General features: G+C 43.3%; 1 long non-coding RNA gene across 1 annotated transcript; it reads left to right on the top strand.

The window, feature by feature from the left end:
• Nucleotides 1–7,187: 7,187 nt before the first annotated feature.
• Nucleotides 7,188–11,631, top strand: LOC310744535. The gene is made up of 2 exons (XR_014539613.1): nucleotides 7,188–7,241; nucleotides 11,509–11,631. It is a non-coding gene; the product is annotated as an uncharacterized lncRNA (long non-coding RNA).
• The last annotated feature ends 8,071 nt before the right edge of the window (nucleotides 11,632–19,702 follow it).

Here is a 19,702-nt window from a genome sequence, read left to right as displayed (position 1 = left end):
ATTTTAAAGAATACAGAGAGAAGAATTTGAATGAGATTATAAGGTGGCAGTGATGTTTGCTTTTTTGGTAGGAAAACATGGTTGGGAGGCGAGAGGAATGACAGAGGGACAAAAAATTATGAACGATGGGAAGACTGGGAGAAATCCTCACTGCCCCACCCCCACTATACGACAAAATCGGCAATACATTCAGGATGGGGTAAAAAAGTAATGACATATCCATGTAACACATAATTAAATTATGGAACAATGTAGGAACATAGGCAGCAGGCTAATACAGAGTCAGACCCATTGGTTCATCTAATTAGGTATTGCCTTTACCAAGGTGGGGAGCCTTCAGTCTTCTGGTCAAACTTGGCCGCCATTTTGAGCATTGTGACACCAGAGGATTGACTGGTGGGCAGCCCCGTCTACCTGCCAAATTTGGATCCTAATCAGGATTTAGCCCATGAAGCCTAAAAGGTTGTTTGGTTATCTCAGTCCCCTTGGAATTGCTAGGGATTCGACAGTTGGGAGAAATCCAGTCTTCTCCTGGAGCACATTTGGTGAAATTGCCTCCCTAATTTTGCTACCTGAATTGGCTGCAGAATTTCGGGTGTACTTATTCCCCCCTAGAGTTCCACCCAGTACCTCCTTGCCACCCATCCCTGACAGGTGTTAGACCTGCCGAGCTTGGGAAATGGTGGATCTTCTGTCACGGATTCTGCTTCCTTTACTAAAGCTCTCCAAGAGTGGAGCTTAAATCATCCGGGGCGTGTGGAAATAATCACACAAAAAGCGTTTCACATCCATCGGCTTTTAAATACATACATTGTGGGGAGACTAATTAGACTCCAAAGTCTTCGTCCTAAGTGGTTTATAATGACAACCAATCTAAAGAAGCCTATAAACATCCTAGAAAGATTTCCTGTCCAATCTCTTGTCTCCCTGCTGGCAAAGAAGATAATATATTTTGTGTAGGGTGGCTGCACATTCCCCACCCCCCATGCTCTGGAGAAAAGAAGTGCAGCTCTTCACAGTGTGCTGCTGTTACCAGATACACAGATGTTTTCTGTGGATGTTTGTTTGTTCCACTTTAGCGATAAACAGTGAGATTTCCTGGGGAAAGCAGCAGAATGGAAGAAAAAGCTCTCAGACTCGTGTCCAAAAATCAGAGGACAAGTGTTAGAGTGGGCGAGCCCTTTGTCATGTTCATTAATGTCAGTGGGTCTACTCTAAGGTTACCAGATTTTTTTCAATGAATCTGGTGATACTTCAACTTCCTACTAAATAGATGGATTTTGTCAGGGGACTGTCCCCGGGAAATGGGGACATCTGGTAACCTTAGTCTTGCTGTTGTTTAGTCGTTTAGTCGTGTTCGACTCTTCGTGACCCCATGGACCAGAGCACGCCAGGCACTCCTGTCTTCCACTGCCTCCCGCAGTTTGGTCAAACTCATGCTGGTAGCATCGAGAACACTATCTAACCATCTCGTCCTCTGTCGTCCCCTTCTCCTTGTGCCCTCAATCTTTCCCAACATCAGGGTCTTTTCCAGGGAGTCTTCTCTTCTCGTGAGGTGGCCAAAGTATTGGAGCCTCAGCTTCAGGATCTGTCCTTCCAGTGAGCACTCAGGGCTGATTTCCTTGAGAATGGATAGGTCTGATCTTCTTGCAGTCCATGGGACTCTCAAAAGTCTCCTCCAGCACCATTAACCTTAGTCTACTCTGACTAAATCTTAGTTGAATGCCACTCATTTTGTTGCCTGACTTGTAACAACAAGCGGCACCTCTGCCTGCTAAGGTGTGCGTATTATTATACTCTCCTTCCTTGGAAGTTATGAAGTAGAAGTTGGACGGCCATCTGCCATGGATACCTTAGCTGAGATTTCTGCATGTTTAGTCTCCATGGGGCTGCTTTTGGGGCTCCGTTTTAAAACTTTGTGTGCTTCTGGAAACTGTGGGGCTCCCCTGAGGATGAAGACACAATCCCAAAACGGTTTGCTCATCTGAAGCTGAATTTGATGTCTTCTCCGCACAGCTAGCAAAGGCCATTTTATTTAGAAACTGAGACAGGACATTTGTTCATCTAGTTGGAAGATGAGAATGGCTACCAGCCACAATGGCTATGTCCTGCCTCTTCTGTTGGAGGTAGTAAGTCTCTGAATGCCTGCTGCTTGGAATTGCAGAGTGAGGAAGAGTGCTACTGCACTCAGCTTCTGCCTGCAGGTTTCTCATGGGCTCCTGTCCTACTCAAGTCAATTGTATTGCTTCTGTTTTGAGTGCAAGAGACATCTTTGTACTATCAAAGTACAGTGGTACCTCGGGTTACGAATTTAATTCTTTCCGGAGGTCCGTTCTTAACCTGAAACCGTTCTTAACCTGAGGTACCACTTTAGCTAATGGGGCCTCCCGCTGCCACCACACGATTTCTGTTCTCATCCTGAAGTAAAGTTCTTAACCCGAGGTACTACTTCCGGGTTAGGGGAGTCTGTAACCTGAAGCGTCTGTAACCCAAGGTACCACTGTATGGCTATTGTTTTGGGAAAAGGGAGGTTCATCCCAGTTTCTTGCGTATTTTGTGTTTTTTTATCTTTCCATATGAACCTACCCATCATCTTCTGAGGCCCTCCTTCGTGTGCCTCCTCCTTGTGAGGTCCAGAGGGTGGCAACACGAGAACGGGGCCTTCTCTGCAGTGGCTCCCCATCTGTGGAATGCTCTCCCCAAGGAAGTTCGCCTGGCGCCTTCATTATATACCTTTAGGCGCCCGGCAAAAATGTTCCTTTATAACTAGGCCTTTGGTTGATCTAATTTACATCCTACGCCCTTTTAAAATGTGTTTTGTGTGGGGAAGGGAGGCTATTGGGTTGTTGTATTTCTTTTTATTATGTATTTTGTGGTTTTATATCTTGATTTTGTTTTGTGAACCGCCCTGAGGACCGCCCCCCCCCCCCCGGGTATAGGGTGGTATATAAATTCAATAAATAAAATAAATAAATAATAAACAAATATGGTTGTTTTGTGTTGTGAACAGCCCTGAGATCTGCGGGTATAGGGAAGTACAGTGGTACCTCGGGTTAAGAACTTAATTTGTTCTGGAGGTCCCTTCTTAACCTGAAACTGTTCTTAACCTGAGGTACCGCTTTAGTTAATGGGGCCTCCCGCTGCCACCGCACGATTTCTGTTCTCATCCTGAGGTAAAGTTCTTAACCCGAGGTACTATTTCTGGGTTAGCGGAGTCTGTAACCTGAAGCGTCTGTAACCTGAGGTACCATTGTATACAAATTTTAACGACGACAACAACAATCTGGTTAGTCCTGTGAGAACAGGATGCTGGACTAGATGGGCACCTGACCTGATTCAACAGTGTTTTCTCATGTTTTTATGCTCATTATTGCCCACACTCATTGGCAGACAAGAGACTCTGCCAGTCCCTGGAGATGCCAGGAATTAGACCCAAAACCTTCTGCAGGCAAATCAGAACCTCTACCAACTAAGCTGGCTTTAATGTGAGCGTGTGTGCCTCTGCCTCTGTGCTTTATTGATTCTGCTGGCTTGTTTGTTTTTTATTAATTCCGCTTAGTTTTTGTTTTTATTGCTCTTCTGTGTTTAATTTATGTTTGTTTTTCTTTGATATTGCTCTGGCGACTGGGAGTTTTGTTAAACGGAAGGGCGGCACAGAGATGCCTTAACGTAAACAAGTAAAATAAAATAAAAGCAGTTTGCCTTAAATCTGGGGGCTCCGTTTAGCTTTCTTGGATGAGAGGTTGGCGGATAAATTGGCCTCTTTAAAAGCTAGCGAAGCCAGTCAATGCAATAAAGGAATTGCATCTTGAGTGTGAAGAAGCGATTCCTTTTGTCCATCTTGAATGGGCTGCTAATCAGCCCGAACAATTGTAGATCTGGGCTGGGGATCCTGTGATCCTTCAGACATTGTTGGACTCCACCTCTGAGTCCAGCAGCCAGCACTGCTACTGGCTAGAGATGGTGGGAGTTATAGTCTAACTATAATAATTATGGGACGCGGGTGGTGCTGTGGGTAAAACCTCAGCGCCTAGGACTTGCCGATCGCATGGTCGGCGGTTCGAATCCCCGCGGCGGGGTGCGCTCCCGTCGTTCGGTCCCAGCGCCTGCCAACCTAGCAGTTCGAAAGCACCCCTGGGTGCAAGTAGATAAATAGGGACCGCTTACCAGCGGGAAGGTAAACGGTGTTCCGTGTGCTGCGCTGGCTTGCCAGATGCAGCTTGTCAAGCTGGCCACTTGACCCAGAAGTGTCTGTAGACAGCGCTGGCTCCCGGCCTATAGAGTGAGATGAGCGCACAACCCTAGAGTCTGGCAAGACTGGCCCGTACGGGCAGGGGTACCTTTACCTTTACCCTTTATAATAATTATAATAATAATAATAAGTTATTATTTATACCCCGCCCATCTGGCTGGGCTTCCCCAGCCACTCTGGGCGGCTTCCAAAAAAATATTAAAATACTGTAATACACCAAACATTAAAAGCTTCCCTAAACAGGGCTGCCTTCAGATGTCTTCTAAAAGTCTGGTAGTTGTTGTTCTCTTTGACATCTGGTGGGAGGGCGTTCCACAGGGAGGGCGCCACTACCGAGAAGGCCCTCTGCCTGGTTCCCTGTAACTTGGCTTCTCACAGTGAGGGAACCTCCAGAAGGTCCTCAGCGCTGGACCTCAGTGTCCGGGTAGAATGATGGGGGTGGAGATGCTCCTTCAGATATACTGGACCGAGGCTGTTTACTAACACCATCTGGAAAGCCAAAGCTGGTAGAATGGACTCTACTGCTTCAGAGTACAAGTCACATTATTGAATGCTTTGCTGTGTTATAAAATACACACAAACTTCCTGTACCTAGCAAAGCGGGGTGAACACCCTGGCCTGCAACATTTCTCCAGTATATGCTTTAAAAAAAATACATTGGAGTTTTTGTTTGTGTCCATAAGACAGCAATACAAGTGACACCTGCAGTCTGGAATAGTACATTCCACTCTACCCCCCTCCCCTCCCAAATTATCACCTTATCCTGCTGCATGTACAAACCCGGCCTAATATTGTTCCCAGTGGGGTGGTTGTTGGAATGAATGGAAATGTTCAGAAAGGATGTTGTCAATCAAGCCGCACAATGCAGGGCAGGGTAATTAATACAGTGAATTGATCCCATCAGTTAATTGCCACTTCAGATCCTCTTAATGGCCATTTGGTTTGCTCCAGTCACCCACTCCAGAAAAATATGAAGTGGTTTCTTAGATTTAGTCAAGTGGCTCAGAGTCAGAAGTGACAATTGGTTGCAGCCGGTTGAACTACCATCCATCTCCGCGGTCTGTGCTGCTTAACACCAGGTCAAGCGAAATATAGGCTCTGTAAGTATCCAAAGTCTACAAAACTGAACTCACAAATGCAAGGGCAACAACAGATGGGTCCTTCCGGTTGCTGGACTAGTAGAATGTCACTTATGCGTTGCCAGAAGAAGAGGAAATGCCACTCCAAAAATGGGGACACAGAAGATGGAGCAAACCTTTATGGGAAGACATGCAGAATGGTTGCCCAGCTGAGGTGGAGTTGCTATGTTAGCTTCCCAGCAGATCGGGTCCTCCCTTAAAGAGGGCACGTGTTGCCGTGAGACCTGGCAACCAAACCCTGTGTTGTGGGTGGGTACGATTGGCTAGCCACAACACCCAATTGGTAGGTCCTTCGATGCAGGGTTTAATCAAGCCAATGGGGCGCAGTCCAAATGGTTCGAGGGACCTATTTATGCCCATGCACGTGACCCAGAGCTTCCTCTTTCGGTGCATGCATAGGAACACCCGCCCACCTCTCCCTAATTTTAGGGCTGTGCGCTTGACCTTGCTATGCCGTCGTGTCTCGTCTGTCATTGGGACAAGGGCACGGCAGGAATTTCCCCACTTGGCTGATTGGCTGTTGCCATTTGGGTTTCGCCTGCTGCATATCAAATCGTCACAACTTGTAAGGTTGTGGATAGGCTCTGGTTCAGGTGATAGGGATGGGAGAACGCTCTCGCCATCCCTATGTGAAGGGTATTCCGTTAAAGGAATCCAGGGACTCAATGGTTTGGTCAACCCTGTGAGGGGGTTGTGCCGGTGCCAGAGTCCAAGGGGACTTCTGGGTGGTGGACATAGCCTGTTCCCAGCTTTCCGCCTATCCGGGTGTTCACCCTAGGCTGACCTATGCTGGAGCCCTGGGTCAGTGCTACCTGCAACGGTGCAGGGAACTAGTCAAACCAGAGCCTATGAAACCACTCACTTGCTGTAATCAATAAAGTTGTAGCCTAAATTCTGCCAAAAACCAAACCAAAATTTGAGTCATGTGTGAATTATTTAAGGGGGAGGTTTAAAGGTCTGAACACGCAAATGGGCAGCTGCTGTTTACCAGGCGGAAGGGAGGGGGGGATGAGGCAGTTGAGAGGTCAGCATCATGCAATTGCACCAACAGAGACAATCCTGATGCTCAGCATGATTCAGGTTCACCAATGGGCCAAATCTTGTGCCCCTGTAACCAAAGCACCTGGCTGGAGCCCTGCCCCACCGGACCAGGTTTACACAAGTCGTCCTCTATGGCTGCTTCTGAGCAAACTGATTTCATCCCATGCCACACGCAAGGAGTTGTCACACTTGGGACCATTGTTCCAAACCTGTGTTTCTCCTAGCCTGATACTGAAGTCTTACTTTCTTCTTCTTAGTTGAAACTGGAACCACCTTTCAAGACGCAAGCCCAGAGTAATGAAGAACAGCCAGCCAGGAGCACAGAACACAATTGTGTCTCTGGGTGAGTACTTTTGGGGTGATTGGAGGGGTGGCTTTTTATTATTCAATTAATTTATTTCTCATGGCCTGGCACACCAGCTTGGGAAGGGTGCCTTTAAATATTGCTTCAGCAGGTTAGTATGAGCCACTGTCAGCCCTGAGACCAGTTGCATCTAACGTCAAAGGAAAATGGACTTAAGGTCCTGTGTATGTATTTGTGTGCGCGCGCTATTTTTCCATTTCAGTTGATAACAGAGGAAATGGCTTCTCTAAACGCTTTAACTTTTTTTTTTCCTTTTAAAAGAAGCAGCAACTCTGAGACACAAAGGGAAAGTTCACTCCTAAGTGCTTTCCCTTGTTTGTTGATGCAATTGCATCTGTTCTACTCTGCGTGAGGCCACTCGAGAGACAAATGCTGGACTTTTCCATTCAAAGTAAAATGAAGGTCAGCGGAATCCATTGTCAGAAAGCCTTCAACTCTCTTCTAGGTAACTAAAACACTTTTTTTGCGGGGGGGGGGGGGAGAATTGTGTCTACATTGGATGGTTTCGCTCAACTCTTAAAAGATAACTATCCCAGTTATATTTGGATTCTCCGAAGTGGTTGCCCTTTTATTCTCTCTCTCTCTCTCTCTCTCTCTCTCTCTCTCTCTCTCTCTCTCACACACACACACACACACACACACCTGTTGGACTTACTGATTTAACAGTCTTTCTTTCTAGAGAATCTTGGATTGGGAACTTGTGAGGAAAGTCAAAAGCTACACAATACACTTAGTACATACTGGTGGCATAGACGCCATATTTTAAAACCACATTTAAAGCACTCCCCCCAAGAATTCTGGGAATTGTAGTTTACCTCTCAAATAGCTACAATTTGCAGCACCCTTAACACGCTACAGTACCCTGCATTCTTTGGGGAAAGTGGAATGTGCCTTACATACGCTTGCAAGGTATGGTTTGTATGCAGACTTTGCCTCAGTTTCTCCCCCCCCCCACTTTGGACTAGACGCCCCATCTGCTCCCTTCCAATTCTACAATTCTATGGTTCTAGGTGTTGCAAATACTGTGAGTGGCACCCGCTGGAATTTTTCATCACTCAGGGAAATGAGGCAAGCCCTTTGGGAACTATAATAACAGAAACTCCGGAGTGACGCTATTCTCTCTTTTGCCCAGTTTCCTGCTTCATTGGGATGAAATCTGGACTAAGCCACCTTATGCATGCGTACTCAACCCGGCTGAATTCAATGGGTGTGCTTTTTTTCTAAAAAAATATGTTTAGGGGGTACTCTCATTTTCCTACTCATATTGAAATACTGCCCCTCAATGAGGCCAAACTTAGATTCGCAAAATGTTTAGGGGTATGCATCCCCCTGCGTCCCCCCCAGGAAAAAAACACCACTGCTCTCAGGCATTTGTGTTTAGAAATGCAGCCTTATACAGTGGACCCTCTGGATACGAATTAAATTCGTTCCGGGGGTCCGTCCGCAACCCGAAAAGTCTGTAGGCTGAGGTGCTGCTTCTGTGGGCACACAGCGAAATCCGGAAGTATGCACTTCCGGGTTTGCCGCGTTCGTAACCCAAGTTACATATCCAGAGTGGTATGTAACTAGAGGGTCCACTGTACAATTGTGGGTTGCATCCAAACCAAGTTAGCTGAACTTAATTCCCATTGAAATCAGTTGGGTCAAGTTAGTCCTGACGTAATTTCCATTCCACTGGCTTCAATGGGAAGTAACTTTGCCTGGATGCAGGCCTGTGTTCGCTCCCACCAGCTCGGCTTTGTAGCTTTCTAAGAAGAGTTTGGATTTGATATCCCGCTTTATCACTACCCGAAGGAGTCTCATCTCAAAGCGGCTAACATTCTCCTTTCCCTTCCTCCCCCACAACAAACACTCTGTGAGGTGAGTGGGGCTGAGAGACTTCAAAGAAGTATGACTAGCCCAAGGTCACCCAGCAGCTGCATGTGGAGGAGCAGGGAAGCGAACCCGGTTCACCAGATTACGAGTCTACTGCTCTTAACCACTAACAACATTTGGGCATAACTCAGTGTCTACAATGATTGGCAGAGGCTATGCAGGGTTTTAGGCAATCTCTCCCTTTTTGTCCATGGCACAAGGTGCAAGGGGATGCAACAAAATAAAAGTAAAGTAAAATAAAAAATAAAAAAGAGTAGGCATTCTTCATTTATTCAACTTTGACAAACCATACGTGTTTTTCTCTTTATTTTCACATCAAGAACTATAAATTAAGACTTTGACACATATACAGTAATTTGTTATTAAGGTAAAGGATGTCTGTTGGCACAAATAATTGAGTAAAAACCATTTAATAATAAAATAACATTCATTCTGTAGCTACTTTTATTTGTCTGGAACACTCGATTTAACATATCACCTTCACAAAAGAAAAACAAAAAAAACGAAAACGAAAACCCAAGACATATAATGGCATTATAAAATATACCTTAAATTACAAGTATTCTTGGCAAAACTTAGTAAGCTGGACCACCCGCTGTTTGGCGAAACAGCAGCTGGCATTGCCATTCTCTCACATACCCCTTATTTCCTTTGGATCGAAAGAAAAAAATAAAATAAATGCATTTGAGTGTTATGCAAACATTACAACAAACGGCTGCATTTTGGATAACTATGGTTTGTGAATCTGTTAGCATGACTGGAATTCACTTGAAACAGATATTTGGTTCGGCTTATTGCGGAAGAACATATAAAGCTTTTGGGAAGTTTTTTTTCTTTTTCTTTTTAAACACTATTACAATCATTAACTGTCTTACAAAAAAACCTATTTAAAATCCTTGTATCCAGTACCATCTTTGGCAGATAAATAGGAAAACAAAAATAAACAGACTATAGTACAAAGCTTTCGTTTATCACAATCTACTTTTATAAGGCCAAATAAAAAATATGTTCCTTTGCACTAATGTAAAGCACACGTCCAATATATTCTTAATGACAAAAGACATAGAAACACACTACGGATGTTAATGTTGGACGTCGTCTTGTATAGCAGACTGCCGTTTCCCACACATGGCCTATTTCCTAAGTGGCACTCTCCTAAACATAGTAAAGTGTACTTAGCAGTTTTTTTGGCTTTATGGTGTGGCCAGGTGGATGGTTTGAGGCAGAAAGTTTGCAAATGGGACCAGTAACGAACCCAAAGAAGATCTGGTGTGCTAATGACAAGCCAGTTCTGCCACATACTATGGTTTTGGTTTTGTTTTAATTTGGTCAAGGCTGGTTCAAGTATTGTGTGCTACCCTTGACAGGAGAGTGTGCTGCAGGGATTGGGCCAAAAGGAATTCCCCTCATAACCTGAGAGTGCACCCCATCGTTCTTGTTAAAGGATTCTGCAAAGCACTCTTGCAAGGAGCTGGCTGAGACAGATGCAAGAACTCGTGTTTGACATCTGATAATGGCAGGCCCAAGGTGTACCCTGCCTATATGGTTGAGGCAGCCTTTGATTCCAAAACGCTGGACCAGATGTTGTGGGTGTCCAATTTTTGCGTCCGTGGTTGGAATCAGCGATGGTGCCCCAACTAAGGACCAAAATCTATTGCTGCCCACCCTCCTTAGCAAAATGCTTCTGAAAGGACCGAGTCAGAATAGAGTGCACACCATTCTTGACCTGTCTCCAAAATATACCTTCATAAATATAAGCCATGGTGCCCTACTTTGTCCTCTAAAGAAGGCTGTCCCCATTTTCTTTCTTTCTCTTTTTTTTGGTGAGGTACAAAACAAAATGGACAAACACCCTTCGGACACACTTGAAAAGTGAAATACAGTTGCATAGGCAAGGTAGATGAGTAGCTATTATAACCGTGTTGGGTGTGGTTTTTTTTAATTGATTTTTTTTAAAAGACTGAACTACCAAAAGAGCCTGTTGTCAGTCACAGCAGACAACAAGACTTGAACAGACCCTGCTAATTCCGGTGGGGTTTGGCTTATGCCAAACGTTGACCACCTTGTATACACCCCAAGAGAAATAAAGCACTGGACCATCTGTATGGTGTTCATTCCCAGCAGAGCTAAGGGGAAAATTGCTGCTCTTTCTTCTTCATCTTCTCAGAATCGCTATATAAATTTGCTATAATATTTCATGTATTGCTGGAGATTTATTTTATTTTATTTTTTAACCATAAAGCCAAAGGAACTCCTTTTGTATTGGAAAACAATGCACAGCTGACTCATATTTCCAATTAAGAGGTGTCAAAATACCCACATATAAGTGACATTTGTCTTAGAAACAGGGAACTGCCGACTGGCCAATCTTTCTTGTTAACATTATAATTTGAATCTAATTTGGACTGGGTGTGGGTTTTTTCTCTCTCCCCAATGTGCACTGATCTAAATGCATATTAGAATGGAAATAACTTCACTTTGCAAACCAATATTTCAACTGTATGAGACAGAACTGTGCACATTTTTCACAGTCTAAATGCAATGTATACACAAACTGTTTCACAACCGCTAACGGATAACAGGCTCTCATGCATAAATAAATTTCATCAAATGAAAGGGAAACATCTATTTCCAAATGAAAAAGAAATTGCTATTAAGAACCACAATGCATTACACTGCTAAGTTTTTTTCTTTTGCCTCATGCATCAAAATTATAGCACTGAAATTATAGCAGTTGCTAATTATAATACTACACCGTTAACACAGAACAATTAATTGTTCAGACCAAGTAGCACAAATGTAGAAAATAAATCATACTTTTTTTTCTTCTTCAACAGAGCAAATTAACACAGATTGTTTCTTCAGCAAAATATGAAAAACTGTAAACTTTGGGCTCATTCTGCAACTTTTCCCAATCCAGAATAAATAAAAATCCAAAGGGAAGAAAGACGGACATACAACTTTAAGCGCACCTTTTTTTTCCTGTCTATTACAAAAGCACAACCTAAAACGTATAAAGCTTTTTTTTATTTCTTTTAAATCACAGTTACCAAAATGAAACAAGTGAATAATTTATTACATACGCTATAATAACATTACTCTAAACACTATCATCTATGAGGTATATCTGAGAAAATTCGGTAAGGAATTGAGCGGTCTGCGTTGCCAACATGCCCATGGTTATATTTTAAAGCTTTGGAACCATGAAGAAAGAGAGAGGAGAGGAAGAGAAGGAGGGAGAAGGAGGAGGAGGAGAAGGACAAGAAGAAGAAGAAGAAGAAGAAAAGGACCTTTGGTATTATTATTACAAGTCATGTTCTTTGCAGGGTTGCATTGCAAAGCACCACAGTACAATAAGCCCACCAGTTACAATATGGCGGCCCAGTTGACGCTGAGGTATTCACAGGAAGAATTAAAAAAAAAGCACAGAGAGGTCTAGACTGGCAAAATCGTTGCTTTGGTTCAAGCAAGGCACTCATCCTGTGGTAAGTTCACACTTTGCACGTGAAGCATGAGTCTGATAGGAAATGTGGTTTGCCATCAAAGGGCCCTGCCAATTTTGCATCATTTTCTGTGTCCAGGCTCTGGGACTTCCTTCGACGTTCCCTTGCAGGGCGAGAGGTCGACGGAGGGCCCGGCCGGGAAGGGCTCAACACAAAGGATCAATCATTGTCTTCCACACATGGAAGGCATCCTGAGAATTATTATAGCTCTATGTTGAAGGCATATCGCCATACGCAATGTAGAAAACTTTACACAATAGGAGTCAAGAAACTGGTGGCGGTGGGAGGGGGGGTGAAGTACGTCATATGGAGGGGATGGGAGGAAGGAGGGGAAAGGAAGGATGCGAAGGCAAAAAGGAATCTGTGACAGGATTGGGGTTTCGTTGTGTTGAACTGACGAAGGGCACAGTTTGCACGTCAAAAAATCTATGCCGATCTGCTAAAACCTTGTTGGAAAAAGGCAAAGTGGAGGATGGGAGAGGAACCGTTGTTATTTATTATTAATTACATTTGTATACAATATTGTCTCATTTTACTTTTTGTATATTTTAATCTGCTGTAAGATGCCTTGGATCTTTCTTAGAAATAGGCTAATAATAATAATAATAATAATAATAATAATAATAATAATAATAACAACAACAACTAAACTAAACCAAGGTCTCATCTGGACTATACATTAATATACTATTATAAACAGCCATGGCTTCCCCCACCCCACCCCTTTTCGCCTCACAGGGCTATTGTTTCCAGGGTGGGGTTGATGGTTAAACTCTGGGAATAGGTAAAATGAGCTTTGCAAATTTTTAAGCTGGGAAATGGCAGAATAGAGATGGTTTAAACAGTATTCTAAGAAGCAGGTTTCCCCCCCTGGGACAGTGAGTTCCTGCTTCAGGTGTTCTCTTTGGGGAGGCCAAATTGGCGATGGCTTGGAAAGGGTCTTCTCCTGTGTCATTTTTATGGAATTCCGAGCCCAGGAAAAACCTGGAAGCAAGTTCTCCTCAGAGTTTGTGAGGAACATCTGAAAGCACATTTCACAAGGTCTTTTGAATATTTTGGAGTACAGGAAGTTGCCTTACACTGAGGCAGGCCATTGCTCCATTTACCATTTAAACTACACTGATTTAATCTGCCTGTGGTTTGCTTTTTCAAATAATAATAATAATAATAATCAAAAGATGCATATTTGTGATTTTTTGTTTACTCTCTTTTCTTATCCCTTTAAACTGGATTTCTAGTAGAGGACTGTCCTGAAATAGATGACTATGTATTGTAAACTAAGACACACAGACAACCTGAGTATGCCAGAATCAAATGGTGTCAACAAATCTTGGGTGAAGTCCCTCAGATATTTCCAACAAGTATTTAGCAGCTAGCAGAAAGAGAAACAACAACGGCTGAGGTAATTTCATAGGAACAACAAGAATAGCAATGAAATATGACTCATGTTCAACACATTTGCCTTCTTTACTTTGTAGATCCCCACAGCTTGATCTCCAACACATCTACCCTGATCCTTGTGCAGAAGCTTGCATGAGAATCAAGCTCTTCAATGAAGTGGCCGTTCCTTGCATTCGAAGAGATGCCTTGCTGAGCTTCTGCTGAAATGAAACATCGTCCTGGAAGTTTGTGCATGCACAGAAGCCCACATGGCTGGAGCTCCACCTCCAAATGGCCACAAGCCAGAAGAACACTGGGCAAACTTAAGTTAATCAAATGCATAGGTTGATGGTCCAGCCACAGTTGCTCTGAAGTAGGCACCACTGGTGTTAGTTGGATTTACTTCCAAGGAAGGGTATAATTTAAGGCATCCTTCACCAACCTGCCCATCCTCCCAATGTTTTGGACTACAATTCCCATCATCCCCGGCCATCTGGGGATGATGGGAATCGTAGTCCAAAACACTGGGAGGATGCCGGGTTAGGCAAAGCCTGCTTTAAGGGTATGATTAGCACATTCATTTATTTGACCCGGACCCTAAACACACCTGCTTGGAGATTGCATTGATCTCAGTGGAACTTACATCCAAGGATGGGAATCTATAATCACAGTCTTACACAGAGTCTGAATGCTCCCCTCAAGTTAATGTGAGTCCCCTTAAAACTGGTGCACTTGCTGCATGTCTATGAACAAACCAAGCTAAATTATGCTGTGTCAGACCATTGGTCCGGTCCAGCTAGCTAGTAGCGGGCAACAATTTTGGTCTTCAAGAGCTGCATTCTCTCAGGAGTTAAGCTGCTACCACCTGTTACCCATCAATTGTAATCCACAGTAATAGTTGTAGTGTATCTCATGCTTCCTTCAGCAGCGATACATTATTTAATTTTAATGGGCGATGGCAGTTGTTGAACCTGCGCCCTTCTGGGTGCATAGCCTGTGTCCTAGCACCAAGCGACTGTCTCTCCCCATCGGTCCCAGGCCATAGTCCCAATCAAGTTGCAGTCATGGGCAACTAGATCCAGTAAACTTAACTAGATTCCAGAAAGGGACTCACATTCCCATTCAGCTGGCTAAGGCCACTCCAGCAGAGCATCCAACATTTCTCTGATGAAAACAGGGATGTCCTATTCCACAATAATAATTTTACCATTTATACCCTCGCCCATCTGACTGTGTTGCTCCAGCCACTCCAACATATATAAAAACATAATAAAACTTCGTCTTTTTTTAAACTTCCCTATACAGGGCTGCCTTCAGATGTCTTCTAAAGATTGTGTAGTTGCGTATCTCCTTGGCTTGGAGGTCATGTAACTCCATACCCCCCAACATTTATCTGATGAAAATGGGGGTGTAATAAGGAAAATGAAGGACATTCAGAAACTGGGATGGCTTCTGTAAATCAGGGACTGTCCCTGGAAAACAGGGGCACTTGGAGAGTCCGCTCCAGGGAGCGCGATGCTAGATTTTGTACGTCTTTCTGATTCAGGTCATTCCAGAAAGTCATGCACGCTGCCATCCTTCAGAGTAGCAAGCGTGAGTGTCATGATGCAAAAATTGCTGTGCAATTCCATCAGCTACACCCACACCCCTCTCTTTTCTGCATGTGGATCATTCTTGCTGTAAGAAGGCAACTGTGCCTGAGATCAAGCTGTGGGTCTCATTTTTTTGGGAGGCAGTGGGTAGGGACTGGGGCAGGGGGAAGAGGGGGTGGCAGAAGGATAAAACACAGAAAATGACTTTGTCAGAATTAGCAGTTCCCTCTGATAACGGTGTTTGTCGGGACAGAGGACGGGGCATCTAAGTTGCAGCTGTACATACTGGATGTAAAGGAGGAAAAGTTAAAACTATAAAGAGCACAAGCAAAATGCAGACCGCACAGAGAAAGAAATCTTTGGTATCTTTGGTATCATCAACACGATTAAAATTACAAATGGAAAAAGTCAGTGAGGTAGCCTCTTTGGTTCTCACTAGAAATAGAAAGTTTTTTTTTCCTTTTTCAGTTTTTTTTAATCCTTTTAATTTTTATTTTTTTTACACACACACAAAGTTCATTCTTGGAAGCAGCTACTTTAAGGGTTTCTCTCTTTTTAGGTTTTTTTTATTCGTTTATTATTATTATTTTTTGCTTGTTGTTATTTTATATTTTTTCCCCCCAGCTTAAGTTTTTAAAAAGCCACAAAGTTCAGGCAAAGTGTTGCAGTGTCTTGGTTTTTTTTTTTCTTTAAAAAATCCCCTGTTGTTCCTGAATGCATGGTTTAGACAAAATATTCCTTGCTTGTCCAAAAAGAGAAAAGGAAAAAAGAAAAATCATCATCACTCTGTTGTTCTGACAGCAAATAAGTTGTAGTGCTTTAAGTTGATTTCATAAAAAAAATAAAAATATAAACTATACAAGGGCACCTGCAGTAGATGCTGAATAAGTTAAATAAATAAGTTATATTATGAAGGCTCTTATGTGCCATAATAATAATAATTAAAAAGGTATCCCTCACTGGGTTTTTTTGGTTTCATTATTTTGAGTGAGGTGAGGAAGAATTAAATTAAATAACTTAAGGGTCAATCATTTTATAAAACCATTGAGATTGATTATAAGAAATAAAGCATGCTACAGTTTGGGAAGAGGGGTTGGGGACTCTTTAATATTTTTGGTACCTTGTCTCCCCGCCCCCCCCATGTCTGTAACAGAACTTTACTAATACTCCCTCCCTCCCTCCCCATTAAATTTATGTGCTAACCTCAGATTTGCATCTAGGATGCACTACGATTCTAGGATTGATAAATAAAGGGGGGGAGAGCAAATTAAGTCTAACAAAAAGGCCCAGCCCAGCAGGAAAGGCTCTTGCATACGACCCATTGAAATCTGCGGCAGTAGCATGCATCCATGCTCCTGCACAACTTTGGTTCATTTCAGTGGGACATGTTTGGGAGCACATCCAAGTGGGCTGCGACCAAAATAACCAGCAACGTCATCAAAATAATCACAAAGGGTAATCAACAGAAATCTGACCCTACCGTTTTAGCTCCAGCTAAAGTCACATCCGAAAATCCAAGATGGCGCACTGGCTCCATTGGAACCAACAGAAGCTTTGGTCGGAAGGAAAATTTAACTGGAGCTAAGGCTTTCGGCTTAGGTCTTGATCTCATCAAAGCAAATCTTACGATTGATAACCACCAATATAGCCCCAACATTATCAGGAAAGAAATAAAGGCTTTGAAGATGACTGGCGTAACTTTTAAACAATAGCAAAAATAATAATTCCCATAATAAATATAGAGTAGGCCAAGCATAATCTATAAAAAAAAATCACAAAATACTTAAATATGGTGACAAGCAAGAAAAACATCAGAATTTTTGTTCCCCCATAGCTATGTCATTGCCCCTTCTCCTCTTTTTTTTGGGTAAAAAAAAAGGAGGTTGCTATTCCCGTAAGTCGGTCTGAGCTTTACGTTTTGCTGGTTTTTGTCCTCCGTGGGTCTTTGGATTTAGCTTTAGTTAAGAGAGATCCAGTATAAAGCTATTCAACCGAAGTAATCAAGCACATTCTTTGTTCCTCCACAGATGATTAAACAATATCCAAGGTTTCTTGAAAGTTGAATTCATCTTGGATGTGCCCATGAAAAAAAAACTCCAAGTATAAAAGGTAAGGAAGATGTTGGGATACTATGTCGCTACTATTTGGTGGAGCAGAACACACAAAATGAGCAGTACTCAATGCAATTATACAGAAGTTTAAGCCAAGACATTAAAAAAATTCAAAATCTTAACAATGGGTGCCATGTCTCCAAGATGCCCTTGTCATTCGGTGAATGGCAGGTGGCAAAGTTACATAAATGTTTACCAACAGTGCAACTGCAACGAAGGAAATACGGCTGGGACAAGTCAAAATAAGACCACAAGAGGTTAGGAACAGAAGTAATGGGAACAGAGACACTGGAAAACTTCAGAGAAGGAAGAATGTGTGTTATACGTTGAGTAGAAATCACCAGCTAAACTGTTGGCAGCCATTGGTGGAGCTACAAATGGCATGTCAAACATTAACCACTTTCTTTCGTATTCATATAATTAAAACAGAATATGTGTCTCATGCCTGAGTAGATATACCAGATGACAGGATTTGACAGTCTGAGATTATCCCTTTTCACCAATATGACCATTACGCCAGAAATGCTGTCAGAGATCTCTTTAGAGTAAGACCGCAGGTAAGTCTGAATGTGTGTGTCTATATATGTATATATCCATGTGCAATGGGTACACACACACACACACACACGGGAACACATCATTGTGCATAAGGTATATTTTATCAACACTTGGGCACTCCAATCCTAGCAAAGCACAGCTGTAGCAACCTTGATTGTGTGCAATGAATCTGCTCTCCACACGAACTCTTTCTCCTCATCCCTAGGGATTCCTGTTCTGGTGCTTTGCCTTCCAGGGCTTGCCGTGTGTGTGTGTGTGTGTACACATGTGCACACACACATAATGCCAGTGCTGACCTCAGGAATGCAGTTCAATGCTGATGAATACTTTTGATGTTTCATATTATGTGAAAAAACCCAATGAGATACATGCATGCTCTACTGTTCTGAGTTTAATCTCCCTCTCTCTCTCTCTCTCTCTCTCTCTCTCTCTCTCTCTCTCTCTCTTCTCTCTCTCTCTCAAACCTGGAGTAAATGGAAGACCTAATGTGTGATGATATGCAAAAGCCACATCTCTGACTTGTCCCCAGGTAGCAGGGGGCTAAGGATCTCTAAAGGAAGTTTCTCTGCACTTTTCCAAATTACCTTTCATGGGATTTTTAGGGGGAGCCCACTATAAATTTGATGAGGGTGATGGGCTTCTCCCAATAGCTGCAGGGCCACAGGTTTCCCATTCCTGGCTGACTGCTTTGCCAGTGCAATCCTATACACATCTACTCAAAAGTAAGTCTCACTGAGTTAAATGGCACTTTCTCCCAAGTAGGCGAATGTAGGATTGCAGCCCAAACCTTTTGCCATGTAAAATATTTTCATGCGGATTTTGCTTGGGTAGAAAGGGAGGTCCTAGTTAAGAAGAACATAGTCAGTCAAAATGCAGAGCTCTTGCATCAAGTGTATTGTTTGTACTGAACTGTTGCTCAGTGCAATACCAGCAATTATCCTGAGCCCTGGTGCCTCTAAGTGCTTGGATAAAACTGAATTCCTCCCCCCTTAACGTGCAAAATCTGTGTCTTCCACATTTCTTGTTTTTAAACTAGATTTCCTGTTGTCATTGACTGTGACTTCTTTGCCTGCATAGAACAGAAATGGGGTGTGGGGTCTTTCATGACTTGTGACTCGCATAGATTACAAGCCTCTTTGGACAGCAATCTTAGCACTGTGTCTAGCCTTTCCATAGATAACTGAGGGCTTTCTGCCCATTGCTTGTCTGTATGGTATGGCTGCAATTGGATTTTGTCTGCATCTTTGACAGAGGACAGCGGGATTTGTTCTAATACTGTCTCAGGGGGTGGTTCTAGCTCAGAGTTTTCCAAACTTGGATCTCCAGATGTTTTGGGAATACATTTCCCATCACCCCTCACCTGCAAGCTAGGAATGATGGGAGTTGTAGTCCAAAAACAGCTGGAGGGCCAAGCCTGGGAAACCCTATTCTGGCTCAAGGAATAGGGGAGCACTTAGTTATCCCTGCCTTACCAGTTATGTGTGTGTATTGTCATGCCAGTGTGTGGGGGTGGGGTGGGAGCAGGTAAATGTGGAGGGAATCTCTCCACCCCTTTGCTTGAAAGTTTGTAACACCAATGCAAGATGCTCTTTGGACAAAGGCAGACTTCTGCAATTTAGGAAATCCCTCCTGTTGCAGCCATTTACACTGATGCAAAGACTCTGCAAGTGACTGAGTGTAACGAAACCTTTTCCCTGTAGCATCTATGGCAGCCATCCGCAAACTCAGCCCTCCAGATGTTTTGGGACTACAACTCCCATCATCCCTAGCTAACAAGATCAGTGGTCAGGGATGATGGGGACTGTAGTCCCAAAACATCTGGGCTGATCTATGGGGATGCCTGATCTATGGTATCAATTGACAGGATTGGAGCGCTGGCCATGCTCC

Source organism: Podarcis filfolensis, assembly GCF_964270895.1.
Source record: "Podarcis filfolensis genome assembly, chromosome: 11".
Lineage (NCBI taxonomy): Eukaryota > Metazoa > Chordata > Lepidosauria > Squamata > Lacertidae > Podarcis > Podarcis filfolensis.
This window is presented reverse-complemented; position numbering and strand designations above follow the sequence as displayed.